Raw genomic sequence first — 15,003 nt, forward strand, 5'->3', positions numbered from 1 at the left:
ATAGTAGCCTTATGGTCTTCCCACAACATTGCAGGGGTGTCCACCGTGCCTTTATTCAGATTAAAATATTCTCTTAAGGAGAGTGTTATATTTTTTTTTACAACTTCTGGGTTATTTAGGAGGAACTCATTTATCCTCCAATCCTCCAATGGAATAGATTGTTTTTAGTGAAGGGGGCTGTTAGGGTTAGGTCAAACGGTGCATGGTCTGACCATGGAATTAGTCCGATGCTCGATTGCAATGTGGCTTTAAGAATATTTTTAGTTATTAAAAAGTAATTGAGCAGGGAGTATGTCTAGTGGGGGGTTGAATAGAATGTCTAGCTCTCCAGACATCGACCAGGGCAAACTCCCTTATTAGTTCTTTGAACTTTTTTTTTTCCAAACATTTTTATTGGGTAGATACACAGTTACATTTATACAAGTGACTTTCTTTACACCCCAATACATCACACCATTTTCAAGTTTTGTGGAAGAGGGGCAAGGCAACTTGCCCACAAAGAATACTTCCCAAGAGGGGGAAGCTCAGTATAGTTCCAAAGTGGGGGGAAGATAAAAGAGAACATAGAGGGGGAGAGGAAGGGAAGGGGTGGGACAGAAAAAAGGGGGGGGGTGTCTTCTTATGGGCGGCCTGCGTCCCAGTTATTAAGGCTGGTGGTCCTCCCCGAGGGGATTCCTGTTTTCCCTGGGGGGAAGGGGATGGGGGGGGGGTCCTTTCCTATAGTGTCAACCACGGCTCCCACACCCTCTCGAATGGTTTAGTTTTCTGCTTTAGGTAAGCTGTAAGCTTTTCCATAAGCATCACTTCGTTGATTCTTTTTTTTATCATTCCCTTAGTGGGGGCGGGGCTACCTTCTTCCAGGAAGACGCTACTTCACACCTCGCCGCTGTGAGGATAAAGGAGATTAATTTCCTAGTTGGTCGACCAATTTCCTCAATAGGTCTGGCCAGTAGGTAGGTCAGTGGCTCAATGGATGTTCGTTGAACTTTTTGATGTTCTCTGCACTAGGGTGGAGTGAGCCTGGTCTGGTGTTGTTGACTTATCTAATTCTGGAGTTAGGACCATATTCATGTCTCCACCCAATACCAGAGAGGACAAAAATCGGGGTTCGACAGACTCCAGAACCTTTCTCAGAAATTCAGCCTGGTTGTCGTTTGGAGCGTATACATTAATTAATGTTACTCTAGAGCCTGACAGAGAACCATATATAATCAGGAATCTGCCTTCCAGGTCTGTGATCACTTTCTCTACTTTGAACGGGACTCCCTGTTTAATTAGAGCAGCCACTCCTCTCTTTTTGCTGCTGAAAGATGAGTAGTACGTGGTCGTAAATAATTTTCTAAATGTATTTGGGGGTCATGGGAGTCGAAATGGGTTTCCTGGAGGTATAGAATATCTCCCTTTTGCTTTTTTGAACTCCTGGAGAGCTAGTTTTCAGTTTCTGTTTGAGTGAAGGCCTTTCACATTTAGTGAAATTACCTTTATCAGAGTATAATTAATCATTGGGTGGTTGTTTTGTGAATTGGTTCTAATTTGACCTGGGTAGATGGTAGTGGTAGGTTCTGCTCTTTTTGGTATTTTATGCGTAAGATGATTAGAAGGACGGTCATAGATTTTCCATAATTTAGTTGGCTTCATAGAGTGGGGAAAGGTGCTTGGGGGTGACAGAGGGGGGAGAGGATAGTTGGGTGTATTAGGCACCGTAGAACATTTAAATCAGTCTGAAAGTTGACAGAGTTGTTGGGCATATCGCCCAGGGGGCATGGATCCGCGAGAGAGCAGAGCAACGGAATCCTCCTTTTTCTTATAACAAAATCAAGATTCCAAAGGACTTATTCGGCTAGGTCTCTAATTGGTTAATTGGTTGGTCTACCTAGTCGACTTAAGTTAGATTAAGTTGACATGTTTGGTTATTCACCTTGGGGGGGCCGATGAGAGTTGGTGGGGGGGGGGGGGAAGGGGGAAGAGGATTGAGGGGGGGGAGGAGGAGGAGGGGGGGAGGAGAGGAGGGGGAGGACTAAACTAAATGTTGTGGCTAAACAAAATATTCTTATTCCTAACTTATCTATGAGAAAGTCTTTGCAAAAAACTGGTAACACAACCCCATTCTTTCTTCAGATAACCCTTCAGAAGGGAGGAAGGGGGGAGGGAGGGGGCGTTGAGGGGGAGGTGGACGGAGGGGTGGGGTGGAGGGGGGTGGAGGGGGGAGGACGGAGGGGGAAGGACGGAGGGGGTGTTTGCATCTTAACGGATGCCTAATAGTCATCTGTCTCTGCTTGCTTTAATACATTTAAACCTCCCAGTAGTTTAGACTCCTTATAAACCTTGTATAGTAGTAGAAAATAAATTTTTAGTAGGGAACACAAGAGGGCGAACAGAGGCAGGGACACTGCCTATAAACCTTTATAGCTAATTGTCATGACTAAACAACACATTCTTATTCCTAACATATCTATGAGAAAGTCTTTACAAAAGACTGATAACCCAACTTGACCACATTCTTTCTTCGGGTAACCATTTCACCCTTTCCCCTCTCTTCATTCCGATTATACAGTCCGCAGTTACCGACCACTGTGGGTTAAGTGGAATATAGGAGAGTAGGGGCATAGTAAGAAGAATAATAATAAAAGACCTGCCGCAGGTAAGCCAACATACTTATTTGCGAGTAGATTATTAACAGTCCATAAACTTGGAGACTTGAGCGCCCTTGATGCTGTGCATCAGTTCGAGCAGGGACAATTGCCATTAGATCCTAATATTAAGTCTGTCTGTGGTTGGGATCTTTTCTGAAGTGCCAGGGGGGCCCCCCTGGTGGTTCGTTCACTGTGGCTTTGGCTGTGTATGTGGTTCACTTGTGGTTTGAGGAGATGGTAGGCCGAGTGCTTGTAGAAAATTCTCTGTTTCCTCGGGGTATCTGAGGGCGATCTGTTTTCCGTTCCTAATCACTGAGAGTTTGAATGGGAGGCCGATCTATATTTAATTATTTTTTCTCTCTGGAGTGAGGTTAGTGGCTTCTGTTCTCTCCGACGCGCCATGGTAACCCTAGAGAGGTAATTGGAGATTTGTACGGTGGAGTCCTCAAAGACGATGTCCCCATTAATTCTGCTGCAATTAACAATTTTCACTTTTGTAGTATAATGATGGATCCTCACTATAACATCTCTCGCCTTTTTAGGGTCTTCTGATCTTGGTCCTAAAGCTCTGTGAGCCCGATCCATTTCTAGCTCTCATTCTTTTAAAATTGGGTCAATTGCAGAGAAAAGTCTGATCAGGAAAGGGCGGAGGTCTTCCACCGACACCTTCTCTGGAATATTTATAATCCTGATGTTTTGTATTCTTTCTCTGTTTTCATGGTCTTCTTGACCTTCTTTGAGGAGTTGGACTTCTAGCTGCATTATTTCGTCATCAGCATCTGCCTGCAATTGTAGGACTTCGTCCATTTTAGTCTCCAAATCTATGGTACTTTGGAGAGGGCTGAGATCAGATCTTTAATTTCTTTAACTGCCTCATTCAGTTTGGTCTGAGAAGATAACTGCATAGATTGATGCATACTCCTGAACAGGTTGGCGAGATAAAACCTCGTGACCTCCCCTTCTTCCCCTTTTTTCTCAAGGTTTTGGTCTGGAGCCGTGCGTACTGCCGGGTCTGCGCGGGCACCCGTTTCTTTATTGTCAGCCATTTGTTGGTTTCCCCCAAAGAACGTTGTAAACTCCTGTGCTGTAGGCTTTTTGAACTTTATGGACATCGTTGTGACCAGCAGCTGTTTCAAGAGATTTTATGTCTGTTTTTTTTAGTTTAGAGACTTTTTTTTCTCCTCCTTTTAATTTTTTATCTTGGAGAGTCCTACCATCTCCCTCACCCATGGTCCATGTCCGTTGACACCATCGGAAGTCTCCCAATAGAACATTTAAAACATTCTTGATAATATGTAGTTATTCAGTGTTGCAGTTGCTGAGTCTTTTTTTTTCTTTTTCTTCGCTGCTGCTGATGGGGCTACTATGTGTATATAACCTAATGGTGAAGGCATATATATTGCCTTATAGCTGTGACAGTTTAGAGCAGGGGTGCGCAAATTTCTTGAGCTGCAACCCTTCCCGGGAGCCGCAGCGTTCGCACCCCCCTCCCCCAATGGCTCAGCGTCAAATGACATTGCGGGTCATGTGACGTCACGTGACTCCACCGCGTCATTTTACACACGTTGCCATGGCGACGCGTGACGTCAAATGTTGCCTCCTTTGCAGATCTGAGTCGGGTGATCTGCTGCCGAATCGGGCCTCTTCATTCAATCCCGGCGCCTATCTTGGTTTCAGTATCAGGGGAGACCCTGGGGATCTGGACTTTGCCCGTGGGTCTGCGCCCGCTGCACGCCCGATCCGCCGCAGCGAGGCCACGCAACACCCGGAGAAGGTCTTCCTCTGTCTGTAGGATGGCTTATTAAAAGTTTTTGTGGGGTTTTTCTTGGTCCGCTTCCCCGAAGTTCTGCGCAGGGGTTGTGCGCCTGCTCAGCTTGGACAACCCCAAAACTTTCTTGATTGACAGGTTTTTTTTTGTCTTATTTTGCTTTATTCTCTGTTGTATTATTATTGGATTCAATTTGATCTTTAAACCCCCTTTTTTAGCAATGCAACTGTACTTTTTGCAGGTGGTCACAGTAAGGTCATAGTTAATCCTAATATCTGCGGTGTGTTGAATACTCTCTGTTGAGATACCTTATTCAATGTATTGCTGATATCTACTTGTGTTCATATTCTTACCTTGTAATGATACAAATAATTAATTGTCTTTCTTTTTTGTTATACTGTATACTTCTGACTATTGTATTGCTGGTACTTTTTTTCTTTCCTTAAAGGAAAACAAATGTAATAAATATATATATAAAAAAGAAAAAGAGTCTATTTTTAAACATGAATGATTTGGTGTCATAGCAGGTTAAGAATGTTTGGTATTGTTTACTTAGAAAATACCAGTTGCAGAGGAGGCACTGTATGTGGAATGATCATGCCAACTTTTTCTTATAATAATGAAGTAGGTATTTTTCTCCTGTAAGTATGTTGTGTTATTGCGGAGGGGCACTGTATATTCATACTGACCCGCATGTGAAATCCCCAATTGGAGGGAATTGTATAACATTTAGTTTAGAAATGTATTTTCTGGGGGAATTGAGACAATTCATAATTTTTTCATCCAAAAACCAGGGGGGTATCCTGAACAGAGAGTGTTGGTGAGTGGACCCTGAACAGAGAGTGTTGGTGAGTGGACCCTGAACAGAGAGTATTGGTGAGTGTGGTAAGAGCTAGTCTGACCCTCATAGGCATCTTTACATTTGGTTGGGACTCACTAGGCAACTGTATACTGTAGCTTTGTTGCTTGCCATCAGATGATACACAGTGTAACAGAAACAGGTCTCAATATAAGCAACAACAATAGTGAGGGCATCTGCACAGACACGTGGGAGCTGGTAATATTCTTTGTGTGTGAACGAGAGTGCGTTTGTTTGTTTTCCGGACCACTTTCGTTTGACCCACCATTTTCTTTAACAGGATTGGAAGCAGGGGGTCTCCGAAGCCGAACTGTGTTCATTTCAGCTACATGGAGCCCCAGGTTCCCAAAATACTTACTGCTAAACGCAGGGCTGCCGACAGATTTCCAGGGGTCCAGGAGTCGAGCCTCCACCAGGGCGGTCAAGGACATTTGGTCACGGCTGTTTCGTCTGTGACAAAATGGCCACTGGCGTTTTGCCATGACTGACCCCACCACCGGAACATGCTGCCGATGACCACTTCGCTGCTAGGGTAAGTGCCTATGCCTCCTACCCTAAGCCCATACCCTAAAACCCCTAACCTAACCGCTAAAACCCCTTAAATTAATCCCCTACCCTAATCGCTAAAACGCTTAAATTAAACCCCTACCATAAGTATTAAAACCCCTTAAATTAACCCCAATACCCTAAACAGTAATAAAAGTTACCTTAGAAGCGGCTGCGGTGACAGAGAGAGGGGGAGAGAATCAGAGAGGGGGGGGGGGGGTAATAACAGGGAGGGGGAGGTGAATGATGGAGAGGGGGAGAATGACAGAGAGGAGGGGGGAGTGAGAATGACAGAGAAAGAGAGGGGGAGCAGCATGACAGAGAGAAGGGGAAATAATGACACAGAGGGGGAGGGGAACAGAGAGGGGGGGAGAAAATGAGAGAGAGGGGGGAAAGAATGAGAGGGTGAGATAATGACAGAAAGGGGAGCAGAGAATGACAGAGAGGGGGGAACAACGGGGGGAGAATAGTAGAAAGGGTGGGGAGAGAATGACAGAGAGAGAGGGGGAGAGGGATGACAGAAAGGAGGGAGAATGACAGAGAAAGAGAGGGGGGGAGAGAATGACAAAGAGAGTGAGAGGGGGTGGGAACTGACAGAGAGAGGGGGGGGATATAATGACACAATGATCAATATTGCCACTAGAGATTGCAGAAAAAACATTTTGGCAAATTTTGGTAAAAACTAGTGAATACTGACAAATGTTGTGAATCTTTTACTCTCTGTTTCAATAAATAATCTTTGTTAGAACAAAGTGCAGGAATATTTGGAAAGGAACAGCATGTGTTCCCACACCACAATTTAGTAACATTGTCACGATTTGGGGTTGACCAGACTTCTAGGGATTGTAATCACCAGGCAGAACACAAGAGGTAATCAAAAGAAATTTATTTGGCTGGAGCTAACGCAGCAAAAACACAGCAATAAATTTACCAAGAACAGCGGTATAAAGGGGTTCTTCTAGCTCGCTAGGTGCAGGGCTCTGCTGAAACTAGCTTACCCTGGATGACACCTCAGTAGTCCATTCCTATTCCCAAGTTTCAGAGAGATCGCCCCAAGTCTACACAGTTAATGCTATGGTTGGTCTCAAGACGCTGAGACAACCATGAACAGCTGTGAAGCTCTGATCGGCGTCGGCTTCTGTACTTTCCCGCGCTCCATTTTGAAACAGGGAGAACTGGGCGCTGACTAATCAGCGGAGTCTATTATTCCACTGAGCCAATCAGGAGCTAGGAGGTGGTCTGGAAGTGAGCAATCAGGAGAGGGGGTGGAGCCAGTGCCTTAGGATGGCCCCCGAAGGGGGGCCTGGATGCATCGGAAATTTCAACTGACCAACGCGCCGATGAGGCTAGGACCCAAAAACCGGTCCCCGAGTTCAGATCCAGGCCTCTCCCAGGGTTAGACACCTCACTGCCTGGGAGAGAACAATACTCTGGCCTTGGAGTGTGGGTGTGTTCTTCCCTAGCTCCCCATTTCTCCTTAGCACAGCACCTGGCTCCACACAAAGGCTTGCCCCCTAACTCATTGTATGCTTGGTACTCAGCCATTGTTACTGGCCCAGAAAATGTAAATAAAGTGCAATCAAACAGCAAATTACACAACACACATACATGATCACAAACCGAGGAAATTCAAGCACAAATAAACACTTTGTAGAAGAAAAACAAATCTATAGCACACAGGAGAGAGAAAAACAGTCTGCACTTATGGAGTTGATGATAATTGCAGGCAAAAATAGATATCCTGATCCAGCAGAAGGGGATCATTGTCATCTTTGATCTTCTGGTGGATTTTGCTGGCCAGTACAAACTACAGTGACACCTCAGGGAGCACAGCAACAACTAAGAGGAGAAATATCAGGATTTAACAGCCAGAGGAAAGCAAGAGACCCCCTGCATTTACACTCTTTGCAGGTATGTGTGCGTATACTCGGCTTTCAGAATAGTTTTGCAAGTTGTAAAACAAAACAAAAAAGAATAAAGAATTGAAGCTGGTCAGGCCGACAAGGAGAGACTAGAACAAGTCGATCAGGGCGCATTGTTGGACGACTTAACCGTGATACGTCGACGTATTAGAGACAGGAAAGAGGATCCTCCCACGTTTGAACAGCTTATCCGGGAAGTGCGTGCGGAAGAGGACAAGAAAGAGACCCGAGTGGCACTTAGAACTACAACTACCCAAGCCAGGGTAGCTGTCGCCAGAGCAGGAGGCTGTGAGGAGAACGGTGCCAGCAACGTAGAGTTAGAAAACATAACCTGTGATCCAATGCAGGGGGATCTCTTTATTTCCTCTGGCTGATATTTCTCCTCTTAGCTGTTGGAGTGCTCCCTGAGGTGTCACTGTACTTTGTACTGGTCAGCAAAATCCACCAGTCTCCTCACTCGGTCAGGCCCTTGCAGAGTGTTCTGCAACAGCAGTGCGCAAACTCCCCGCACCTGCGCCCCCTCTACCTGCACCCTCCTCGTGCACCACCCCCTCACGTCTAATGATGCGTCAAATGACGCTGCGGGGTCATGTGACATCATGTCACGTGACCCGCGGCGTCATTTGACACGTGACAGCACATCACATGGCCCAGCGGCGTCATTTTGATGCTGTGTTGCCATGGCGATGAGGCACACAGCCAGCTGAAACAAGGTAAGTGGAGTGTTGCAGGGGCCTCACGCGATCCCCCGGCATTAAATTAAATGCCTGGGGGAAGAGCGCAGGGCCTCTGCAATCGCCCGCGTCCCCCCATGAGTATCTCCCACCCCCCCTGGGAGGCGCGCCCCCCAGTTTGCACACTGCTGTTCTGCAGCAGCCTCTCCACATCAAAACAAACTGCCACCCCAGTCCCCTCAGCAATCCCTTTCCAACTGACACCAACTGCCATTCCACCGGCTAAGCACAGTCACATGGTCCAGTGGAATGTAATTCTTAAAGGAGCCATGTCCTGTGCTGATAGCAGACACAGGGGGTTACATATATATCATGAGAGCGGCAGGGCACAATCAGCTTTTTAAAATATATGTTAAACTAATATAACTTAAATCTACTACTTTATCTATAAATCGAATCAATCAGCACCATTTTAGGAAAATGTAATATGTATAACAAACAAGGTATTCATAGTAACAAAGTTATAAAGGGGGAGTGCAATGCCTGTACAAAGTTTCTTTTAGTCAATTTCTTCTGAGGTAAAAAAAAAATCGGCTTTCATAGGCGTCAGAAATGATTATTTTATCCATAAACTGTATTATTTCTGATCAGAAAAACTCTATTTTCTATATTCTATTTGCAGGATTAAATCATGTTGCGTAAATTGTGTAAATTGCAACAAATACGCAACCATTCTTAATAAATCCGTGTTTCACTTGCCTGTGTCTGTAAATGCACATGGTAATTGGAAGGCATAGTGCCTGTGATTGTGGTGTGTGGGAGTAGCGCTGCAACCCAACTTTTCCGTCTGCCTCGTTGCTGCTTAATTACCAGCTGGGCCTTGCATTTCAATATCAGCATTTCACAGCGTCCTTTGCTAGCTGCAAAATCAGAATCCACCCCCCACACCACCTCCTCTTTATCATGTTCTTCTCCTTAGTACTGTGTGTACCTATTAATCTTTGGCCTTCATATTTTATGTTGGGTTAGTCAGTATGTGGCTATCACAACGTGGGACCTACATAGATAATTACCCTCGAGACTAGAGATGGGCGAATCCGCCCAAATCCGTTTCCCGGATTTTCGCTGATGTAACCCCCAAAATCCGTTTTGAGCCGTGGATTCAACAATCCGTTGGCGGATTCTTAACAATCTGCCAACAGATTGCTGAATCCGCGGATTGGATTCTAAAAATCCATCCACGGGTTGCGGAATCCGGGGATTATATTGGTAATAATAATACACAATCCGCAAAACGTGAATTCGCACTTTTTCAGATTGGTCCGCGCAAATCCGAGGACCAAAGGAACCGGACAATCCGCTGTGGATCCACCCCCAAAAATCTGCACATCTCTACTTGAGGCACAGAAGTGTATAACACGTAATGTAGAACAAAAAACACATATGATTGTTAGTAATAACCTGCTAATGGCACTCACATACAAATGACATATATAGACAATTTTTAGCATTGAACCTCATTGTTGATGATTTTTTATTGAAAGTTGAGGGGTTACAGGGTCAATGTTGCGACTCAGGCTGCGAGACACTGGTGGGGTAAAACAAATTATAATGGGGGTATATATAGTACACGCAGAGTTCTTAAAGACCTCAATGTGCAAGAAGTAACCATAGACATTCTGTAGAGGAGCGGTGCACAAACCGGTGGCTACAGAGGCCCGCCGCTGAGAGCGCAAGGCCTCTATAAATTTACTTACCGGCTTCAGTCCATGCGTCAAATGATGCCGTTACCATGGAGACGTGATGTCAATGACGCAGCGGGTCACGTGATGTCACATGACCCCGCAGCATCATTTGACGCTTTATTGGAGGTAAGGGGGGGGGGGCGCGACCAAGTAGGAGAGCAGGCAGGGGTGGGGGGGCACAGCGCATGAAGTTTGCACACCCCTGCTGTAGAGCATATGTATAATTATATTGCATAGAACTGTTTATATCCATTATGTATACCTTGATGAATTTGATGTAACTTTGACATGCTAATATTATATAGTTAGAACAAAGGGATCTGTACCAAAGTCATCTTATAATTCCCAAATAAATATAAATTTAAAATAAATAAATAAACTTTATTAGTGTATTGCACCTTTAAAAGGGTTTGTGTGCAACATCCAGCAATAATTATCTTTCTTTAATCAAAGGTAACCACCCCTATAATGAATACTTTTTTTCAAGAATTGCATGTTACATGTTACATAGCAAACGTATGAAACCTTTAGGCTTAGTCACTTCTTGATATATGAAGAAGTAAGCACGCTGTCTAAACACTTGCTCATTTTTCGTCGTTCGCATTTTAAAAGCAAGGTGTTTGGGAATTGGGTACTAAAAGTGATTTATCTTGTTCTTGGTTTGATACACTGTTGCCTTCATATTCCAAGGAGGCTAAAGCTCTGGAATGTGAAGGATGAGCACTGCATTCTTTAATGACAGGGGAGATAAGCTGAAACAGAGAAAAAACATTTGTGGGAAATGGTACCAGCTTGTAAAGTCTCCAACATAACATTAATTGAAGGGTCGAAGCTGCACAACCAGGTGCATTTTGAGACAAAAACTTTAAATGTGATTTGGAAAGTATTTGAGGTGAATAAATTCTTTGTTAGGAGAACATAGCAAAATATTAAATTCGCGCACACTGCTTCTGTAACCTGCGGAGCACAAAGAGCGCTTTGTTCATACACCATATCATTTTTTTGTGTGCCTCGCCTTCCCTTTCCCAGGCTCTTTTATTCATTTATCAAAGTCTCCCAGTGGGGCAAAACCAGTGTAAAAACACTTTATCAAAGAAAAAACTCATATTGCCTTCAAGAGGAACTTGTATGTTTGATCATTCTGGTGCATTATTTTTGACCCAGTTTTGAAGCCCAGGGACTTTCGTAAATAGCCCCTTAGGTTCTTGCTCATATTGTTTCCCCTCATTTACTAAACAGGTTGTAATATCCATGGCAGACATTTATAAAGCATGTATGGCCCATACATTATTACATGCATCAATACCCAGTAAAAAAAATATGAAGTGACTATATAAATATCTAATATTTTTTTGCATAGTGGAATGAGTGATACAATGTATGAAATAGATTCCATGGGGATGAAGGTCTCTTGAGTAGTGAAGTGCTTGGGAGGTACGTGAACATAGGGGTGTTGTAATTTAATCTACTGTGAGGACTCGGGAACCGCGCGAACCTCCGCGCGCTCCCGCAAGACGCCGACGCACGCGCAGCCTCTCACCTCCTGCTAAGGGACACGTTGCTGGCTCCCCGGAATCCCGCGCGCCTCCTCTCGCACGCGCAGGGCTTCCCCCACTGGAACGTTGCCCTATACCTGCACATAGTATTGGATTCACGGCTGCGTCACCGGCGCACGACGCATGCGCGTGATGCTTCCAAGCGATGTGTCAAGAATAATCAGTTTTTAAACATCGTCACCTGCCTAGCTACTCCCCAGCCTATCTCTGCTCCCGCGGAGGCCGCGCCTCCGCTTCACCCCCCTTGGGGATTGGCTCCCTCTGCCTATATATGCTCAGCTGTGCCACTGGCACTTTGGCTGAGCATAGATTCTTGTTCCCTGTGCTTACCTCTCCTGTCTTCTAGATCTCCTGCCTTGCCTTGTGATTTTCTGTGTTCCGACCTGGCTTGGCTTTGGACTACCGCTTCTCTGGACTACTGATCTCGGCTATCCTCGACCATCTGCTACTCTCCTACCCTGACTTCGGCTCTGTACCTCCACCATTCGGCTCTCTCCAAATCTGAGCTCGGCTATACCTCCATCAACGATCCGGACCTCTCCTGCACTGACCTCGGCAAGTATAATAACAACTCTGATCTCTCCTACCCCAACCCGGCTACCAAGACCACTCAACATTCCGGACGTGACCCCCATGTCTGTGGCTGGTGTTTACCTATTCCCATCTCAGTACCGGGGTCTCGTCTAGTTTGTGGTGAGCACAGCGTAACATCTACATAGAAAATGTGAGAACATCTGTAAAATGGGAACCACAGAAAGACGTTTAAACGCGAAGAATAGAGATGTGCACAAATGTAGCATGATAACGCGAACCACCTATGCTTCATGGAACAAAAATAATTGCAAGACACATTTCTCAATAAAAATATGTTTTATTTAAGGTTACAAAAACAAAAAGAATATACAAATATATATTCCTTGGTTGATATAGATGGAAAAGTTGCTTCATTACAAACATTTATGTACAAAAAAAAATATAACTTTTATGAAAACTCAATGCATTGAAAAAAAATGGTAACATAATTTGTGAAGTACAAGAGAAAAATCCCAATATCTTGGTATAATGTCCAAAGCATGTAATCATAGGGATATTATTATATTTTATTTGTATGGTGCCAACATATATTTCGCTGTGCAGTACAATGTGGGGAAGACACAATGACAGTGTATAAGAATAATGTACATATAAGTTAAGAGAAACAGACAACAGGAAGGAAGTCCCAACTCCAAGGAGCTTACAATCTAAAAAGCTGGGGTGTTAACACACAAGGAATAGTGTGTGTGGTGGGAGAGTTGCCTGGCATGGATTTAGCAATCAACTTTTGGACCTCTTAGTATGCAGTTCTAGGATGAAAGCAAAAGAAAGAAGTCAGGAGAGTGCTGGATAGGCCTCCTTGGAAAAGTGTGTTTTTAGGCAACCTTTACATGTATGTATAGTAGGTGAGAGTCTGAATTCCAGAATTGGGGTGCAGCACGGTAGGCGAGAGTGAGAGAAAGTAATAAGGAAGGTGGAGAGATGTACTGAAGATCATGAGCGGAGCTTGGATTGTGTGTGGAAGAATACTTGTCAACTAGGTCAGAGATGTAGAGAGGAGTGGTGTTATGCATAGCTGTGTATGTGAGCACAAGTGTCTTGAATTTGACTCTGTAGGGTATGGGTAACCAATTTAGTGCTTTTCATATACTAGGATATCAGAGGAAGAGGGGGAAAAATGAACTTGTCAGTGGCCTTCGGGGGACAGACAGCAGAGGCCAACTAATGTAGTAGCAGTTTGCAATAGTCTAGTTGGGATATAATGAGTGAGTGAATAAGAATGTTGGAGAGTTGTTCACTGAGGAAGGGCTGAAGTTTGCAATATTCTGAAGGTGAAAATGATAGGATAAGGTACTAAATATGCAGGATAAAGGAGAGGGGGGCGTGAAAATGACACTTAAGCATCTAGTTTAGGGTATGAGGAGGACAGTGGAGTCTTTAATGCAAGTGGTAAATCGAGTACAGGTGTTGACTTAGAATTAGGGAAAAGGAAACAAAATTATGTTTTTGACATGTTCAGTTTGAGATACAGTAGTAACGAGACATCCATCAGGAGATAACCGAAAGACAGTTACTGACACAAGACTGGAGAAAAGGGGAGAGGTAGATTTGGGTATCAGCATAGAAGTTGTAGTGAAAAATGAATAACTGTATTTATTTTCCAAGGAAAGAGGTATAAGTGGAGAAGAGTATAGGTCCTGGAACAGAGCCTGAGGTATGCCAACTGTGCGTGGGTGTGAAGAGGATGATGTACACTCAAATGAGACAATGAGGGATACATCAGATAGGTAAGAAACAATATATATATATATATATATATATATATATATATATATATATATATATATATATATATTTCACAATCCTGTCCGCATTGAAAAGGTACCAACAATCCACAGTAATTATCTGTGGACTGTGACTCACAGAACTAAAATCCTTCTAAAATCCATACACAGCGAACATAAAAGTTGTGACTAAACATTTACTCACAACTTGCTGACACTTTCGGTTTTGCAAGAAGCAAACAGGGAGTGAATAATCTGTTCGAGTACACACCATTAGTGGGGATGCCAATCATACCAAATGATTCACATCCAATGAAACCGTTGAGTCTGTTTCCCAATCTGTTATGCAAATCCGATGTTAATGATGTCATCATCGTGTACCAGATAACCATATATGGTTATGTTTAACTGTGTCTACATGTTGTTGCAGAATGTGACAGCATATAAAAAATGTTGCTAAATAGAGTTCTGCTTCCTACAATACTGGTATGAAGCCTCAGTTACAATTCCACTAGGTACAGGGTATTATGGATTCTCAGAACAAACAATTTTGCCTTCATTGGTGAATTCTCTACACACAAGACATTAGTTGCAAGATATTTTACATTAACAATCTTTACAAATCTTTGCTGCATATCTGCAGTTTTACCCAGGACACGGCTGCTATAAAATTCAACGGCTTGTCTTGTAAACAATGAGATTATAATTAAAAAATATAGTAAAATGAATATAATTGTTTTTCTTCAATAAAAGTGAAGCATATACAGTACTACCATATGATTAAATCTGTTTAGCATTTTAGTATTTGTCTAGAACTAGGACAGTAAGAAAGATTATTTTATGCATGAGTGCCTATGTACTGTACAGTACATTTCACTTTTCCTAAAGTTTTAGTACAAAAGATTTTGATTTGGAAAAGTAGTACTGAAAGATCACTTTGTACCTATTCTCGAATGAATGAAGATTAACAATAAAAATGCTG

This window comes from Ascaphus truei, chromosome 4 (assembly GCF_040206685.1).
Source record: "Ascaphus truei isolate aAscTru1 chromosome 4, aAscTru1.hap1, whole genome shotgun sequence".
In the NCBI taxonomy this organism is placed as follows: Eukaryota; Metazoa; Chordata; class Amphibia; order Anura; family Ascaphidae; genus Ascaphus; species Ascaphus truei.